General features: G+C 34.4%; 1 protein-coding gene across 2 annotated transcripts in view; it reads left to right on the plus strand.

The window, feature by feature from the left end:
• KATNBL1 (katanin regulatory subunit B1 like 1) overlaps window positions 1–18,105 on the plus strand; it is a 49,783-nt gene that overhangs the window by 19,039 nt on the left and 12,639 nt on the right. The window lies entirely within an intron of this gene.

Consider the following 18,105-nt stretch of genomic DNA (forward strand, 5'->3'; position numbering starts at 1 on the left):
AATGTACCGGGTTGGGAGAGGGAACAGCACGAAACACAAGTTTATCTATATTTTAATGGGAGGAGTAGAATCAATAAATCAGTAAGCATTATTAAGTACTTTCTTTGTGCCAGGCACAAAGAATAAAACAATCCTTGATTGCCTGCTGCAAATGCAATTAAAATAAAAAAGGCTTTTTTGTTTTGATTAAATTGTGTGATTTCATTATCAGGGAGAATCCTGGTGCAAAAATTCCCTGCACCACTGCAGATCAACAATTCAGGTAATTTTATAATCCTTGAGGACTTTGAAAAATTAAATGACTTGCCTCTGAGATGCAGTATATATCAGAGAAAGAACTTGAACCCAAGTTTGCCTTACTTTTAAGATCGGCTTTCTCTCCACTAGGCCATATATTGCTTTTTATAGAGGCATAAATTATTTTAATCTTGTTTTTTTACTTGAATTATTGAAGATATAAATCCAGACAAGTCTCATTCCTTTGTGATGAGTTTGCTTTCTTAATACTGTAGGCATATAGTGAGTAGTTGAATACTCTTTGCCATTTAGTCTTTGACTTGGCTGCTTTCAAGGTAGACTATATTTTTTGTTGGAGAGTTAACTTAAATCGTAATGCTTTCAGAAAGACATTGAATTGTATTTAATTGTTAGTGTAAGTAAAATCTGCCCCTTTCTTTTAACACCTAATCTTGTATTCTTTTTCATTAATATATACTTCCTTTCTGTTCCATGAATTATATTTACTCATTTTTTTACTCAAGTTAGTATTGTGGGAAGTTCTGAATTTAGGGTCAGATTCTAGATTTACTCAGTGTTTGTGACTATATAACTTCCTGTTTTGCAGACTGTTTCCTCACCTTCAAAATGAAAGGTTGTAGTACATAATCTTTGAGACCACTTCCAATTCTAAATCTATGATTCTTTTTTGAAATATCAATGGACAAATGCAGTTATGTTTCCAAGACTATTACCTAAAGCAATTTGGGGACACAAATGTAAAATACCGTAGTACATTTTTGTTTTGGAGGGAAATTATTTCATTTATCTAATTGAAGTCTTTACTGTAACGTTCATCATAAAACAAAAGATTATTTCTAAAATTTCTTTGATCCATGGGAAAGTATTCTAATATGCTATATGACATACTTGATATTTATTTCTAAGTAAACCTAATATTCTGGGGGGTGGGGGGGTTGTCCATGAAAACTTATTTAATTGCTATTGCAACTAGTTAAAAGATTTTAGATTTAAACTTTTTTTTTTTAATCTGGGTTTCTCTTTTTTTTTTTAATTTTTTAAAATAACTTTGTCATTCTTATATCTTTTTAAAGGTATGTCATCCTAAAATTGAAATAGTCTAATCAGGGCAGTGTCTTCTTAATTTCTGTTAATACCTATTGTTTCACTTTTATATAAGTATTATAGATGACTCCTTATTATGGCTACTTTTGTATGTCCATTTATTATACATGTAATTCCAACTTAAAAATGGGTTAATTTTTTTCCCCTGAGGTAATTGGGGTTAAGTGACTTGCTCAGGGTCACACAGCTAGGAAGTGTTAAGTGTCTGAGGCCAGATTTGAACTCAGGTCTTCCTGACTTCAGGGCTGGTGCTCTATCCACTGCACTACCTAGCTGCCTCATGGGTTGAGTTTTAAAAGTTTCTTTACAAATAAATTTTTTGAAACTCAGAAACACAGGGAACAGTCTTAATATTAGCTAGGTAACAATAATATTAAATAACATTTACATAGGAGTTTAAGAAGTACAAAGTGTTTCATATATATCATTCAATTCACAAAACAATTCTGTGATATAAATGCTTTTATTTCATAAAACTTTCTTTGAAGGACAGTAAACTATAGGAATATTAGTTTTGGTTGGATTTTTTTTACATTGCTTATTTATTGGCATCTGCCATGTGCCTGGCACTGTGCTAGATACTAAAGATAAAAAAATATTAAGAATGCAACAATTTCTATTTCTACTTTACTCTTACTTCAGTTCATTTACCTGATTATCCCTCTGCTTCCTCACCAGCTACCACACCCACTTTGGATGACCCTCTTGTAATCCTTCTTATAATCAATTGGTGAGTTCCTGGCTGGCATCACTATTTCTGGGAGGAAGTGCTGCTCACTATACTCGCAGCTCAATTTATTTTTCATACTATATACCACTTCTCCACCAGCTGACTTGGTGTCTCACAGTTACCCCTTCCTGCATTTTTGTTTTGCTTTGTCTTCCTCTTTTTAAATAACTTCTTGTCATGGAGGGCATTAATGGTTGGGGTGAACAGGAAAATTTCATGTGAAACATCAGACTAACAGCCTAAAAAAAGACAGGGACTCTTGAGGAAGAGGCAAGAAGGGAGTGTGCACTCCAGACATGGGAAATAGCAAATACCAAGATAAGGAGACAGGAGTGTCTTGTGGGAGGTATAGAGAGGCCATTTCAGCTGAATTTACAACAAAGGAAGGATAATAATGTCCAGAGTAATGTCTGGAAAAGTGGGTTGGAACTAGGTTCTAACTAGAGCTTTAAAAGCTAAGTAAAGAAATTTATATTTATATTTAATTCTAGAGGTAATTGGAAGTTGAATTTGATGGTAGAGGAGTTACATTATTAGATCTACATTTAAAGAAAATTATTTTGGCAAACTTGTGTGGTATACTAGAATGGAGAGAGATTGAGTCAGGGAGAACAATCAAAAAGTAGTTGCAGCAATATTTGTGAGAGGTAAGGAGGACCTGAATTAAGGTGGTAGCTATATGAGTGGATTGAAAAGGTCAAATGTGAGAGATAGTATTGATGTTGAAACAGCAAGATTTGGAAATTGGTTGGATATATGGGTTGAAGAGTAGTGAAAATTTAATGATAATGTTGAAATTGTGAACCTGAGAGATTGGAACAATGGTGATGTGATTATCTCCATGTTTATTATCAAATAAGATGAAGAAACTAGAAGAGGGAGCTCAAGTTGAAAATGTCTTTTTTTTTTTTTTTTATTTAATAAAAAGGTGAGATTTTCAACTAAAAGAAAGTAGAAGGTGGGTAGTATAATTAAGAGAGATTTGGATTAACTTCTTTGAAAAGTAAGATAAGAAATCAATAAAGTAGAGTAGTAGAGTAAAAGGGCTGCCTTGTCACAATGAGGGACCAATTGGTGTTGGATAAAAGAATTTGTAATGCACCAGTCAGCATAGTTGTGAAACTTTTCCAGTTTCAGGCAGCAGCTGATGAGTTAGGAGTAGTGGAGATAGATGGCGGAAGTAATATTGTACTGAGTTTGTAAGAGCAGCAATAAGACAAATGAGCAAGGGATTCAAGAGCAAAGGACCGGACTGAGTTTAAATGAGTGACTATAAGGTTGAGGTTAGAGAAGGAGGAAAGATTAACAGCGAAGTACTAACAGCCTGAAAAAGTTCTGAGGGGAGGGAAAGGAATGGAGGTTTCTTAGGGCAAAGAATAAATGAGGAAGGGGTGAAGCATAGGGAGAAGTGTAATAAAAAGTGTGAAGACTAATTTAGTACGCTGAATACCTTAGAATCAGAAAGAGTCAGGATAAGTAGAAGTCCTTGGTCTTTAGGGGTAGAAGTGAAGGGAATGGACACAGGATCTCCGCTACCTTCCTTTTCTACCTCCACCACCCAAGTGACTCTGGCTTTTCCTATTCCACCCCCAATCCTTCCCACAATTCTCTGTATACACCGAAAGATTGAACCAGCATAGAATAGTGGTAAGGGCCATTTTCCAAGCATATGCTAATAGAGTATTGTCTAATCGGTAGTTAGCCTTAAAGTGCTTGGTTGTCGGACCTCAGTGCATCAACTCAAGACTTAAAGCCCTTTACAAAAATGAGGCAATGGTCAAATAGCAGAATGTTAGATTTCTAATTAGGGAAGCATGGAACCTTTGTAGATATCTAGACCTGGCATGTGACAGACGTGAGTAGTGAGAGTGAAGAGTTTAAAATATTGTGAGGATTATAATGCTAAAATATTTTAAGGATGGTGTGAAAAGTAAACTCCAGGGGAGACATTAGAGGGAAAATAATGAATTCAGTTTTAGATTCATGAGTTAAAATTTGAATTTAAGTTATTCACTTGTAAAATCTTCCAGTGATTGAAATCAACTGGCAGACCCTTCACAAACCTAGTCAGCTTCATGCCTTGATGAACCATCAGATTAAGATTTATGTGAATTATATAATGAAAAGAGGGCTAATGTTGGAGTCATAAAGATCTGAATTTAAATTTGCCTCCAAAATTTTCTAGCAGGGCAGCTAGGTGGTGCAGTGGATAGAGGCTGTCCCTCCCCTCCCCAGGTCAAGGTGGCTGAAGTTCAAATCTGGTCTCAAACACCTAATGCTTATTAGCTGTATGACCTTGGGCAAGTCACTTAACCCCAGTTCCCTCACAGACACACACAAAAGAATTAAAAAAAAAAAAATTACTAGCAAAATGACTCCCAGAAGAGGTTTCCTCATCTGTAAAGAGATAATTTGTAGTATCCACTTTGCAGAGCTGTTATGAGTCATAAATGAAATCATGTATGTATGTATAATATGCAGACTTTGAAAGTTCTATGCAAATATTGATTATGAATATAAAATAATTTATTATTGTCAAGTGCTTTATATAGGCTTATTTAATTGATGAATTTGTGGGTGGCCTTTTCTCAAGAATATGACAAACCTGTTCCTTGCTAATTTGTTTAGCATTTATTAGAGATTCTGTATGTCAGGGAAGCATAAAGTAATGCTTTAAAGAATGAATTATATTATATTTTAACATACCAAAAAGGCTTGTTATTGATGTGGGAGTTTTCCCCGAGTCATGTGTTTGTGTACAGCCATACCATTGAGCTAAAATCAGAATTAGCAAAAATAAGAAGAAAAGTAGAGATCATAAAATTGAAACAACTTAACCTTTCAATCTTAAAAACTATTTTACAATAATAAATGAGAAATGGACAACAGCATGACAGAGACCATAATAATTTTGTAAGAGTTTAACCAGCATAAATTAATTGCTACAAGAAAGCCAAAAGATCTCAGAAAGCACCTTAATCAGCAAATGTCTGATTGACTTGCCAGTCAAGAGAGACAGCTTCCAGTCAACATCAGGGTAAAATACAAGCTTGTTTGTAAAATCTTACAAAGAAGAATGATGGATCATAATGAGTAATATCTCATAAAGAAGGTAGGAACATTAGAAGGTAAAGTCAGTTTAAAGAAAGCCGAACAAGATATACAACACTAGGACATCCTAAGGACATTGTAGATAAATGGAATTAAGGCAACAAGCTGAAGAAAAAAGCAAACAAACTACTCCTCATGAAGGATAGTGAAACCAATATGCTTAGATGTGCTTAAAGACATGGTAGAAATGTCACTAAAGAGAACAAAGACAAGAAAAGCAGATAGATTAAACCAAATATGTATGGAGAAGGTCCATGCTAGACTCAGTAGATCTAATGGACTCTTGTAAGTGCTTATCTTGCCTTCTCTTCAATATGTGACTCTGTTGACTGTTTTCTCCTGAATTCACTCTCTCTCTAAGTGTTCATGACTGTTCTCTCCTGTTGTCTTCCTTATCTGCTTTTCTTTTCCTTCCGAGTTTGCTGATTCATCATCCATGTTATGTTCTCAAGGCCCTCTTTCATTTCTCTCTATACTAACTCTTGTTGGTGATCTCATCAGCTCCTATGCATTTGTTTACATTTGTGTATCTGATTCCTATTGTATGCAATCCTAGTAACAGTAGTTCTGCAATATCAGCTATCTACTGGACATCTCCAGCTGAGTGTCCTGTAGTCATCTGAAATTCAGGAATTTATCTTGCTTTTATTCTTCCCCCCCACCACCAATTACATGTAAAAACATTTGTTGCCTTTGTTTTTAGTTTTGAGTTCTATATTCTCTCTCCTTTCTACTCTTACTTCCCTGAGATGGCAAGCAATCTGATATAGATTATACATGTGCAGTGACATAAAACATTTCCATAGCAGTCATTTGGTGCAAAAATAAAACTCAAAATACAGAAAGGAAGTGAAAAATAATGTGCTTCTGTCAATATTCAGATACCATCAGTTCTTTCTTTGGAGGTGAAGAGCATTTTTCATTGTGAGTCTTTTGGGACTGGCTTGGATCATTATATTGCTAAGAAGAGTCAAATCATTCACAGTTCTTCATCATACAATATTGCTATTCTTGTGTACAGTGTTCTTCTGATTCTTCAGGAACTTATTTTTCACCAAAACCACTATTCTTCCAAACTTTTCTGCTAGTCTTGAAGATTCCATTATCCTTTCAGTCACCAAAGTTTAAAAATTTGGCATCTTCAATTTCTCTCATCCTCATACAATCAATTGCCAATAGCACTTGTTCCTTTTTTACAACTCACATATAATCCCTCCCTTTCCACTCACTCAACTACTAGCATAGTTCAGGTGCTCATAATATCTCATTTGGATTATTGTAGTTGCTTCCTCTTTGATTCCCATACTTCTAGCAACTCCCCATTCCAGCCATTCTTCATACACCTTCCAGAGTGGTTTTCCTAAAGTGTAAATCCGATCATGTTACTTTATTACTCAATAAATTTTTTCACAACTTGGCCCTGTCCAAAAGTTAAAATCTTCTCTTGTTATATACTTGGCTCTTCTCCTTCCGCTTTGTGTGCCAGTTATATTGACTTATATACCATGCTGTGCGTATAATGTTCCATCTCTAATCTCTATGCTTTTGTATATACTAGCCAAATCCTATACCTGCAGTATATTGACTCTTCCTAATCCCTGTTTCTTTCAAGATTCAGCATTAAGTGCCACTTTCTTTATGCAGTTTTTTCCTAGTTCCCCCAGCTGCTAATGAATTCCCTCCCAAAACGATTTTGTATTCATTTTGTATATGTTTTGTGTAAATTTGCTTGGATATAAACATCATCTTCCCCACTGGAATGTAAAAAACTAGATGGCAGGAACTGGTTCACTTCTGCTTTTGTATCCCCAGATATTAGCATAGTCTCTACTGAATAATAAGTTCTTAGTAAATACTTATTGGCTTATTGATTGACAAAATTGTGAGGGTATTAAAGGCCTATCTTAAAGAGAGAAAGATACCAAAGGCGTGGGGGGGAGGGGTTCTTTCCTTATTACATCTTTACCACTTCACAACTAATGGAAAGAGAAAATATAAGATGCCATTATATAAATTATTGATTATGAAAAACCTTTTATTCAGCAAAACAAAATGCTGCTTTACAGTGTTTTTTGTTTATTTGTTTTTTTTTTTTTTAGCAAAGTGTCTTCTATATATCATTCAAGATTCCATGACAGACAAAAAAATCAGGAAAAATTTTATTCAGATCAATAAAGACTATAATGAAAAATGTCTAGCATAGAATTCAAGTTAGAGGCCATCCTGTAGATGGTGACATATTCCAGGTTTTTTGTGTGTGGATGACACTATGCTAATTGCATCAAGGCCTTCTTGAAGAGATCAGAATTCAAGAATTTAACCTTAACATTACACAGGAAAGATTCAAGTGCATAGATGGTATTCATCATTTCCCAGATTTCAACATATATTTGTTTTTTTTTTTTTTTTTTTTTTTCATTAAAAAAAATTTATTTATGTGACCTCATTTTTTAAAAATAACATCTCAGAATGCTCCTCCACCTGATTCTTTCATGCAACCAAAACTGTTTCAGATTTTTAAAAACAAAAAGATTAGTCATTTTTTTCAATATAACAGGTATCTGAGAACCTTTTGCATAGCAAAGGATGAAGGCATTTTATAGTTGGTCTTTATTAAGATACATATTTCTTTAAGGGAGATAAAATAGGAAGTAAAAGGTACATATATGTTATGTGTCCATCTATGTACACACAAACACATTTATATCTGTATATAAATGCACACATATATGTATATTCATAAGTTGATATGCATATCTTGTACACACAATCTATGCATGTATACACACAATATGTTCTTTAAAAGTGTATCCCTCATTTCAGACTATGTAAGACCAAATATCATGATGAAAACTTTTATGATACATTTAAAGAAAGTACACAGAACTATATATCTTTAATTATCCACATGGGTTAAAATTTGATAAAACAAATAAGGACTAATATGGGTCTTGAAATAAACAGATTATTCAGGGAAAAAAAAAAACTCTTATCATCAAATGCCAGAAAGTAAAATTAGACTGAAATTGATCTACTACGTTAATTAAATCCAAAGTATGCAATTTATCTAAACTTAGCTGAAAATAGGCCCAATATTAAACAAAGGGAGGGAAGACCTTTAACAACATAACAGAAATGAGGCCATTGCTTATCTGAACAAGCAGAGAAGCCATGAATCCTCCTAATAATAAAGTACTAGAAATTCATCCCTGGAAACATTCAATATCTGAAAATCTTAAGGCACTAACAAAATTTAATTTTATAGCTCACAGATGAAATGCTTAAAGATAAATTTTTGGGAAAAGTCATCACCTATAATTGGAGAGTATTGCTTGCCTTCTCAGTGGGTAAGGGAGGGGGTGGACGGAGAAAGAGAATTTGAACCTGAAAAAATTTAAAAATATATATAAAAGTCAGTATATATTTTTTTCTTTCCAAGACTTCCGGCCCTTGTTAGCAAAGGTTTCCCTTTTTGTCAGCAAGAAGCAACAAAGTGATTCTTCAAGTCCATAAATACAACATATTACGGAAAACAGGGAGGCTTGAACATTGTTCCCTAACCAATTCAATGATTAAAAATACCTGAAAAATTGCACATTTCCCCTCAGCTAGCAGGTTTACATAATTTAACCCCCCCCCCATTTCAATATATTTGGATGGACATCTTATAGAGTTTGTTTTTCATTTTCTATATCTGATAAAATACAATTGGACAATGAATTGAACATAAGAAAGGGAAGAGGCTTTATTACTTTTGGAAAATTATAGAACACCTTTAATGACTTTATTTCCCATGAAAGCTAAATATGTATTGTTAATATTCTAACAGTGTTGCTATATGGCAGAGCTATAGAATAAAACAATCTTCAAAACTATTATTGACATGAAGGGTAATCTTGTTTATTCATTTATTCAGTTATGTCCAATTTTTCATGTCCTATTTTGGGGACATGGCAAACATACTGAACTGGCTTGCTATTTTTTTTTCCAGCTCATTTTACAGATGAGGAAACTGAGGCAAACATTTATTTATTTATTTATTTATTTTAGCCAGGGTCATATGGCTAGTTTCTGAGGCCAAATTTAAATTTGGGAAGAGTAGTCTTCCTGACTTCAGGTCTGGTTTTCTGTCTACTCTGCTACCTATAAAAGGCAATATGTCCAGCAAGCATGTGTGAGCAGACTGCAGGATATAAATAATTATGAAATGTGAAGAACTGGTATAAATGATGTGATTAAAGAATTATATGACTGGAAAAGATGCTCCAAGTCATTATTTATTAATCAGAGAAATGCAAATTAAGACAACTCTAAGATACCACTACACACCTGTCAGATTGGCTAAGATGACAGGAAAAAATAATGATGATTGTTGGAGGGGATGCGGGAAAACTGGGACACTGATACATTGTTGGTGGAGTTGTGAACGAATCCAACCATTTTGGAGAGTAGTTTGGAACTATGTTCAAAAAGTTATCAAACTGTGCATACCCTTTGATCCAGCAGTGTTACTACTGGGCTTCTCCCAAAGAGATAATAAAGAAGGGAAAGGGACCTGTATGTGCACAAATGTTTTTGGCAGCCCTGTTTGTAGTAACTGGAAACTGGAAACTGAGTGGATGCCCATCAGTTGGAGAATGGCTGAATAAATTGTGGTATATGAATATTATGGAATATTATTGTTCTGTAAGAAATGACCCAAGAGGATGATTTCAGAAAGGCCTGGAGAGATTTGCACGAACTGATGCTGAGTGAATTGAGCAGGACCTCCTGATCATTATATACTTCAACAACAGTACTATATGATGACCAGTTCTGATGGACCTGGCCATCCTCAGCAATGAGATCAACCAAATCATTTCCAATGGAGCAGTAATGAACTGAACCAGCTACACCCAGAGAAAGAACTCTGGGAGATGACTAAAAACCATTACATTGAATTCCCAATCCCTATATTTATGCCCACCTGCATTTTTTGATTTCCTTCACAAGCTAATTGTACAATATTTCAGAGTCTGATTCTTTTTGTACAGCAAAATAACAGTTTGGTCATGTATACTTATTGTGTATCTAATTTATATTTTAATATATTTAACATCTACTGGTCATCCTGCCATCTGGGGGAGGGGGGGGGGTAAGAGGTGAAAAATTGGAACAAGAGGTTTGGCAATTGTTAATGCTGTAAAGTTACCCATACATATAACCTGTAAATAAAAGGCTATTAAATTTAAAAAAAAAAAAAAAAAGAATTATATGACTGGTCATATGGTAAAGGGGGAGGGCTGATAGGTGGGCAACCAGAATGTTACACTGCTATCACTTGTGATAGGAGAAAGTAAAGAAATCTCAGACAAGAAGCTAGGGCCTGTGGTATACTTTAAAATGATCTTTCCATTTTTAAATACAGTAAACTATTTTTAAAAATGTATTAGCCATTTTTAGCTATGGGGCATTACAAAAAGTGGCCCTGTCTACCACATTGAGTATACCTCCTATGGCAGATTTCTTTATGTGAGCCATGTGGGATAAACATGCATGAATGGTTTGCAATTTGCGTCACTAGGAGAGCATTTTCAAATTAATGTAGTCATAGATCTATTTGAGTATATATCAGCTATTATATATACCAAGATCAACAAGTTCTACCTCAAGAAAATTAGTCTGGTTGGTTTTTAATCTAAAGCTGATTATTTGCCTAACTAATTTAAAAGACTGACAAATATTTGTGAGGTTCAGGTTTTCCAGCTATAAAGGAGGCTTTTGTTTTAGACTGTTTCAATTTGATCTATCTATATATTAGTGGGTCTATAAAGTTTTTTTTTTTTAATTCTATGCAATTTTTTTTTTTAATTTTCAAGGTACTCCCACTTAGTGAGAAGTTCTTTATAACATAATAAAGCAGTTAAATAAAACTAATGATATAGTACCCATAAATGAAATTGTAGGTTAATGAGAGGCACTGTGGAATACTGAATAGAGCACTGGGACTAGAAGCCAGGAAGATCTGTGTTCAAATTCTTCCTCTAACACATAAGAGCCATGTGACTGGGCCAGATCACTAATCCCAGAGGCCCAGTTTTCTCATGCATAACATGAAGCAGTTGAAATAAATGGTCTTTTCCATCACTTGTAGTTTATAATTCTCTGTATACAACTGAAAGGCATACCAAAAATTGTATGGAATAGTCATTCATAAGTTGTTCCAATACAAACTTTGTTTTTGTGTGTTGAATTAGAATTTTATGACAATTTCAAGATTATTCCCTGTATGACTGTTTTTGTTAAAATATAATTTTTGTTTCTATTTCACTCTGAAAAATCCTGTTTCCCATGTTCTTTCCTCAATCCCCCACATTGATCGAATCCAGCATTTTGGGGTTCCATGAGTATATTCAGGCCTAAAATTATTCCTTGAACAAATTTGTTTTAGAAAAATGTTGATCTAAAACAAGGGTGAGGAACCTTTTTTTCTGCCCAAGGCCATTTGGATATTTATAACATCATTTGTGGGCCATACAAAATTATCAGCTTCTAGAACTCAAACAGTGGGAGATGGCTGTATCTAGTTTTCAGCTTATCACCTATGGCTGCCTCAGCAAAAGATTTCCTAGACTTTTTAAGGGTAAGCTGTTTTCTACCCCCTGATCTAAAAGGTTTAGGCCAAGATGTTCAACCAGTTTAATTAAGTGCTAGGAAATTAAGTCTATTGTCAGCTTAGGTTAATCATTTAAAATTTATCAAATTTAAACCTAAAAATGAATACAAGGAAGCTTTTTCAAAAATAACTAAGACCAGTTGTCTTCAATTAGGTTACTATAGATATTTTCACTTTGCATGGAAGGAGAAACTATTCTACATTTTTACTCATGGTTTGAGGGCTATTTATTTAGTTTTTTAAAAAGATTCGCATCTATCATGTCAAATTTATTAGAATATGTAGATGAATAAGGGAAAGAATAAGATATTTTTGCCCATAGTGTTTCAATGTATGACCCAGTTACATTGAGACACTTTAGTTAAGAATCTATTGAATGCCCAAACCATTATGTTTTTTAAAATATTTTTTATCTTTTTTTATATCACCAATATTTATCAATATATCCTTTGCTCTAAAATCTCCCAGAGATCCAATCCTCATAACAAAGAATTAAAAAAGAGGAAAAATTCATTCAAACTGATACATGAAAAATTTGACATCATGCAATATTCCATAGCCTGTTTATTTTGCTTTGTATCAGCTTTCAGGAAGAAAGAGCAAAATAAAGTGTATTTTCAACATGTACCAGACATTGTTAAGACATATTATTGTGGCAGGTTAAATGACAAAGATCTGTTGAAATGTATTCAAATATGTTCAAGTAAATACCATCTCTCAGTGAACTTCTATACCATATAAATTGATAGAAACAATGTGTTATAGTGGGGAAATTCTTGAATTTAGGGTTAGAGAACTTAGGTTTGGAGCCCAGCTCTGCTACTTAATAACTAAGAATTTAGGAAAGCCATGTAATTCTTTTGGCCCTTAGTTTCCCCATCTGTAAAATGACTGAACTAGACTAGATAATCTGAAAAATCCTTTTCAGTTATAAATTTTTGTGATAACAGTGATTCCTTTTAAGAGGACCAGAATTGAGTTAAATGGAAGTGACCATTTAGACTTAGTTCTATTTTTCAGTTTTTACAAATTAGTTTACTTATTTAACCTAAACTCCTATTAACACATTTATAATCTTTGAACTCCAATTGAGTAAATAAATATTAAACATCCAAGGCACTGAAAATCAAAAAGTTAATTTATAAGCAAAGTAATAGGAGTACTAGTAAAGTCCATAATAAAAATTCAAAGTTCCACTTTTGAAAAACAGGTCAAATGTTAGTACAGTTTAAAAAAATAGTAACAATTTACTATTTTTAAATGCTAGAATTGAACCAGCTTCTCCAGTTCAAATATAAAGATGCCTTTACTTACCTAGAGTCTTGTATCCCAAATGACTTTTCAAACTGAAAGCATCAAACCTGCATTTCAAACAATATACTATATGCATCTCAAATTCATTATATTCAAAGTAGAATCCACAGTTTTCTTCCCAGCCCCTCCCCAGTTTCCCAGCACTTACCTAATACTGTAGTCTGCCCGCCATCCTTCCAGTCAGTGAAGTAATTTGGTGTCATTCTTGACTTAAATTGCACATTTCCAGTCAGTTGCCTTATCTAGTCTTTCTACTGCCACAGCATTTCTCATATGTCATCGTCTTCCTACACAGCCACCACTCTAGCTCAGGCTCTCATAACGCACACTTGTATTATTGTAATACAGTCCTCTTTGTTCTCCATGCCTCAAACCTCTTCCCACTTTAGTCCATCTCAAAATGATTTTCCTAAAAATACAGGTATAGGTGTGTCCTCACTGTAATTATATAAAACTCCTTTTTTTCCTTTCCCCATAGTAAACTCAATTAGCTCTTTATTACTTGTATGATCAGATATAAACAGTATTTGCCATTTAAAGCTCTTTGAAACTTGGCCTCTTCCTACCTATCCTTTCTTTCTTTTATTTTCAGTAGTATTTTATTTTTCCCAGTATTTGTAAAGATAGTTTTGAACACTCATTTTTTTAAATTAAAGCTTTTAATTTTCACATGGGTAATTTTTCAACATTAACCCTTGCAAAATTTTATGTTGCAGTTTTCCCTCCCTTTTCCCTAACCCTCCTCCCCTAAATGGCAAGTAATCCAAATATGTTAAACATGGTAGAAATATATGTTAAATCCAGTATATGCATACATATTTATACAATTATCTTGCTGCACAAGAAAAATCAAGTCAAACAGGAAAAAAACGAGAAATAAAATAAAATGCAAGCAAACAACAACAAAAAGAGCAAAAATGATATGTTGTGATCCATACTCAATTCCCACAATCTTCTCTCTGGGTGTAGATGGCTCTCTTCATCACAAGATCATTGGAATTGGTCTGAATCATCTCATTGTTGAAAAGTGCCATGTCCATCAAAATTGATCATCATAAATAATCTTGTTTCAGCATTCATTTTTATAAAACTTTGCGTTCCAAATTCCGCCCCCCCTTCACTTGCCTCTCTCCTCCCCAAGACAGCAAATAATCTGAAATAGCTTAAATAAGTGCAATTCTTTTTTTTTTAATTTATTTTCAAAACATATGCATAGTTTTCAACATTCACCCTTGTAAAACCTTGTGTTCCAAATTTTTTCTCACTCCCCCCACCCCTTCCCCAGATGGCAAGTAATCTAGCATATGTTAAACATGTGAAATTTTTCTTTTTCTTTTTTTAATTTTTAATAGTTTTTTATTTACAAGTTCTATGCATGGGTAATTTTACAGCATTGACAATTGCCAAACCTTTTGTTCCAATTTTTTCCTTCTTTCCCCCCACCCCCTCCCCTAGATGGCAGAATGACCAATACATGTCAAATATATTTAAGTATAAATTAAATACAAAATAAGTGTATCTGTCCAAACTGTTATTTTGCTGTATAAAAAGAATCAGACTCTGAAATATTGTACAATTAGCTTGTGAAGGAAATCAAAAAATGCAGGCAGGCAAAAATATAGAGATTGGGAATTCAATGTAATGGTTCTTAGTCATCTCCCAGAGTTCTTTTGCTGGGTGTAGCTGGTTCAGTTCATTACTGCTCCATTGGAAATGATTTGGTTGATCTCGTTGCTGAGGATGGCCAGGTCCATCAAAACTGGTCATCATCTAGTATTGTTTTTGAAGTATATAATGATCTCCTGGTCCTGCTCATTTCACTCAGCATCAGTTCGTGTTAGTCTCTCCAGGCCTTTCTGAAATCATCCTGTTGGTCATTTCTTACAGAACAATAATATTCCATAATATTCATATACCACAGTTTATTCAGCCATTCTCCAATTGATGGGCATCTATTCAGTTTCCAGTTTCTGGCCACTACAAAAAGGGCTGCCACAAATAGTCTTGATGTGCAATTCTTCTATACATATTTCCACAACTATCATGGTGCACAAGAAAAATCTCTCAAAAAGAAAAAGAAAACAAAATGCAACCAAACAACAAAATAAAATGAAAATAAAATGTTGTGATCCATATTCAGTCTCCACTGGCTCTCTCCATCACAAGATCATTGAAACTGGACTGAATTACCTCTGTGCAATTTTTTAAAACATTACTTCCATTTATAAAAAAAAATCAGATCAAAAGCGAATAAATCCATGGGAAAGAAAACAAACCAAAAATGTGAGAATACAATGCTTCCATCCATATTCAGTCTCCTTAATTCTCTCTCTAGATGTAGATGGTATTTTCCATCTCAAATCTACTAGAATTGCTTTGAATTAATTCATTGTTAAAAACAGCCAAGTCCATCTCAGTTGATTATCTCGTAATATTCTTGTTGCTATGTACAATGTTCTTTTGGTTTTGCTCGCTTCACTCAGCATCAGTTCATATAAGTCTTTCCAGGCTTTTCTCAAATCAACATGCTCATCATTTTTTATAGAGCAGTAATATTTCATTACAGTCATATTTTATAACTTATTCAGCCATTTTTGAACTGATGGGCATCTACTCACTTTTAGTTCCTTGCCACTGCAAAAAGGGCTGCCACAAACATTTTGGCACATGTGGGTCCCTTTCCCTCCTTTAAGATCTCTTTGGAGATACTAAAGAAGGGAAAGGGACTTGTATGTGCCAAAATGTTTGTGGCAGCCTTTTTTGTGGTGGCTAGAAACTGGAAAATGAATGGATGCCCATCAATTGGAGAATGGTTGGGTAAATTGTGGTATATGAATGTTATGGGATATTATTGTTCTGTAAGAAATGACCAGCAGGATGAATACAGAGAGGTTTGGAGAGACTTACATGAACTGATGCTGAATGAAATGAGCAGAACCAGGAGATCATTATACACTTCAGCAACTATACTGTATGAGGATGTGTTCTGATGGAAGTGGATATTTTCGACAAAGAGAAGATCTAATTCAGTTCCAGTTGATCAATGATGGACAGAATCAGCTACACCCAGAGAAGGAACACTGGGAAGTGAGTGTGAACTGTTTGCATTTTTTTTTTCTTCTTAGGTTATTTTTACCTTCTGAATCCAATTCTTCCTGTACAACAAGAGAACTGTTCAGTTCTGCACACATATATTGTATCTAATATATACTATAACATATTTAACATGTATAAAACTGCTTGCCATCTAGGGGAGGGAGTGGAGGGAAGGAAGGGAAAAGTTGGAACAGAAGTGAGTGCAAGGGATAATGCTGTAAAAAATTACCCATGCATGTGTACTGTCAATAAAAAGTCATTAAAAAAAAAAAAAAGATCTCTTTGGGATATAAGCTCAGTTGAAACACTGCTGGATCAGAGTTTGATAGCCCTTTGGACATAATTCCAAATTGGTCTCCAGAATGGTTGGGTCATTTCTCAACTCCACCAGCACTGCATTAGTGTCCAGTCTTCCCACAGCCCCTCCACATTTATCATTATCTTTTCCTGTCATCTTAGCCAATCTAAGAAGTATGAAGTAAGTCTACCTATCCATTGTAACAGTATTTCCAATACAGCCATCTAGGCCTACTTTTTGTTCTTCACATGATAATTCATCTTCTCTATCACTACCTTTATATTGGTTATTTCCCTCTTTCCTCACTTTTACCCCATCCCTGGAATGTATTCCCTCCATATCCCCTTCACCTCCTGGAATCTCCTTGCTCTCCTTTAAGATATAGTTCAAAGACTACTTCTTGCAGTGGGGCTATTCCTGGTCCATCCACTTGGAATTGCCTCCCCTTTCACATTGTGGATTTTACTTTGTTTAGTTTTTGTTTTTAAATTCAATGGGAGTACTTTTGCTTTATGCCTACTTACTTAGATGTTGTCTCCCCAGAACATGAGCTTCTTGAACAAGGGGACTTTGTCTTTGGAACTCCGGTATTTACACATAGGGCTTAATAAATATTTGATTGAGTGACTGATTTCAACATCTATGTGAAGTAGATCACAACTTTCCAAATCCACAATTTGGATTTAGAAAAATCTGAGTGTAAGGAAGTTAATATTCACTGAATGGCAATGATTGGATACTCTTTTTGGTGCAATGGTAGCTGCTGTGTGATGATTAGAGCATGATCCTGCATGATAAAGAAGATGAGGAGGCAGAGATAAAAATACAATACAAAGTAGAATATGGAAGTGCAGTGAGAGTGTGGGAATTCTGAGAGATTACATTCTGTTAGGATATCAGAAGAGAGTTCGTGGAAGAGAATGGATGGATTTGAATTAGTCCTTGAAGCTGGGGTAGGACTTCATTGGGGAAAGATGGACAGTGAACATAAAAAAGAGCACTCCAAATAAAGAAATAATTGTCCACTAAGGTATAGAAGTGGGGAAATAGGAAATAGCTAATTTGTAGGATAAATGAAAGGCTGTAACTGGGGAGACAAATACAGGCCAAATCAATATTTGGGCCTTAAATATCAGAGTATTTGAGTTTATTTGGAATAAGGTGTGACAGATTTGTAACTTTTATGACAGAGCTATGCATTAGAGAAATTAATCAGATTAAAGTAGTATTGTGTAGCGTGGGTTGGAGAATATGAGGAGAATTAAGAGGCAGACAGCTTGAGGCCTGACTGTTTTCATAAGTTAGCAGCACTGTTATTTGCAAATATGGATCTTAGAATTTTATTGTAAAAGGTAGAAAATAAGAGGAAAGACCTCCCTTTTTTACTATGTTTATGACCAATGACTTCACTGGCACCAAATTCAAATTCCAATTTGAAGTCTGGTGAATGTGAGAGAGTAAGAGAGAGCCAGAGTTGTACCACTAGGAAATCTTCCTGCCTTCTTGTCATCCCTGATTTTACACAACTTAAAACTAGCT

Source organism: Sarcophilus harrisii, chromosome 2, assembly GCF_902635505.1.
Source record: "Sarcophilus harrisii chromosome 2, mSarHar1.11, whole genome shotgun sequence".
In the NCBI taxonomy this organism is placed as follows: Eukaryota; Metazoa; Chordata; class Mammalia; order Dasyuromorphia; family Dasyuridae; genus Sarcophilus; species Sarcophilus harrisii.